General features: G+C 42.8%; 2 non-coding genes across 2 annotated transcripts; both read left to right on the forward strand.

Moving 5' to 3' along the window:
- Positions 1–374: 374 nt before the first annotated feature.
- On the forward strand, positions 375–457 carry trnaq-cug (transfer RNA glutamine (anticodon CUG)). The gene has a single exon. It is a non-coding gene; the product is annotated as a tRNA-Gln (tRNA).
- A 369-nt stretch (positions 458–826) lies between these two features.
- On the forward strand, positions 827–913 carry trnay-gua (transfer RNA tyrosine (anticodon GUA)). Its single transcript is given in 2 exon segments — positions 827–863; positions 878–913. It is a non-coding gene; the product is annotated as a tRNA-Tyr (tRNA).
- Positions 914–2,183: the final 1,270 nt, after the last annotated feature.

Below are 2,183 nucleotides of genomic sequence, written 5' to 3' on the forward strand. Positions count from 1 at the left end.
ATTGGTCATAGTCCAACTCTCAACATTTTAGTCAAAATATTTCAATTTGGTACAATTGTAATAATGTAAGAGTGACTGCCCTCAATGGGACAAATCCTGGCTATTACAATTTTGCTCTTGGCTTTAAACAAGATTCTGTGACGTTTCGGGACAATCTTGCATCACAAACAAGCACTGTTAGCCACAGGAGCCAAAGGTGCTCTAACAATAAACTAACACCTGTGGCCTCTGCAATATGTGGTGAGTAGGTTGAATTGAGAGGATTATGGAAAGAGTGGGAAAATGAGTATTGAGTAGCTTGTTAGCATAGCTCAGATTGTTTCTTGAAGATTTTGTCATAGACTGGGGGTGTTGATGGTGTACAATGGCACTTTGTCAGAATGGCCGAGCGGTCAAAGGCGCTGCGTTCTGGTCACAGTCTCCTCAGGAGGTGTGGGTTCAAATCCCACTTCTGACAGCAATACAAGGCTTTTATGCAGTCCTGATATTTTTTTTTTTTCGTATAAATTGTAGATAAAACGTTCATACAAGTTTTGCATGTGGCAAGGACAATAAGCATATATTCTGTTTTGCAGTTCCAAAAAAAAGGGAAGAATATTGCTTAGGCTTGTCCCAGTTGCACTAACTGTATAACTCTGATAAAAGAATCTGACTTTATGTTGTATAATTTGAAAGAAGAGAAAACAATAAATTTCACTAAAGCCAGCCAGCCAAGCCACAGTGGGCAAGCCGAGGCAGCTGAGACAACGACCATACAGCAGGTTCTTCCGATCCATCCAGCCAGCAAGCCAGGTAATTAGCTAGCTAACTAGCCCATACAGCAGAACCTTCGATAGCTCAGATGGGAGAGCGGAGGACTGTAGAGTGGGTTGCTGTGATCCTTAGGTCACTGGTTCAACTCCGGTTCGATGGAATAATGTTTTCACAAGTTTATCTTATCAGCCATAATATTTCAACTATCTTGCCTTCGGGTGCCCATCCTGCAGGCCAGCAACCTCTTGATAGACGATTCTCAAGGAAAATGTCCTGTATCCTCAACACACCCGTTTACGAGATAATTTATATAATAATAATAATAATAATAATAATTTGTCATTTCAAATCCAAACGCTCAGTGCCATTGACAAGAAAACTCGTTATTTGCATTTTATCACGGAGATTATTAGAAAACACCCTAGCAGAGGTCCCTGATCAATATCCATCCATCCATCCATTTTCAGGCCCACTTATTCCTGTTTGAAAGTGTCGCAGGGGTCACCGGTGCCAATCTCCAGCTCTCATTGGGCACTGGGCGGGGGTACACCCTGGACAGGGCGCTAGTCCCTTCATCAATATCTAAGCTTTATTGTGTTGCAGTTACCAACTGGTGCCCTGAAGGTGGCAGCAGTGCACCTTTAGATGGGAGATCAGCCACTGATAAAAATCAGACCTCTAGCACCATCTACTGGGAAGTTACTCAAGTTCATCTCTGAAAGCCCACACCTCAGACCTCTGGGGGCCCGGAAGGGAACCGACGAGAGGTCCGGTTCTCACATATGTTAAGGGGCCCGTTAAGCCGATAAAGGAGCCGTTGACCCCATCTCGATAGCACTTTGCGTTCCTGAGTTATAACAATTTTTCCAGATTTCCCTGTCAGCACTTTTTACTGGCAGCCATTTTTTTTAGACCAAATGGTCAATAACTTTTGAAAGGAAGATGCCACAAACTTGTGCTTTACATTGTTGAAAAGGTCTCATTGAGCTCTAAAACACATCAAAAAGTCAGACCTCTAGCACCATCTACTGGGAAGTTACTCAAGTTCATCTCTGAAGGCCCACACCTCAGATCCCTGGGGGCCCGGAAAAGAACCGACGAGAGGTCCGGTTCTCACATATGTTAAGGGGCCTATAAAGCCGATAAAGGAGCCGTTGACCCCATCTCGATAGCATCTTGTGTTCCTGAGTTATAACCATTTTTCCAGATTTCCCTGTCAGCACTTTTTACTGGCAGCCATTTTTTTTTAGACCAAATGGTCAATAACTTTTGATAGGAAGATGCCACAAACTTATGCTTTACATCTTTAAAAAGGTCTCAATGAGCTCTAAAACACATAAAAAAAATCAAACCTCCAGCGCCTTTTAGTGGCAAATTAGGCAAGAGAAGAAAATGTGAATTTCAATTGATGAGGTGTATCTCAGCTTGTG

The sequence above is a fragment of the Gouania willdenowi genome, unplaced genomic scaffold, assembly GCF_900634775.1.
Source record: "Gouania willdenowi unplaced genomic scaffold, fGouWil2.1 scaffold_303_arrow_ctg1, whole genome shotgun sequence".
Taxonomy (NCBI): Eukaryota; Metazoa; Chordata; class Actinopteri; order Blenniiformes; family Gobiesocidae; genus Gouania; species Gouania willdenowi.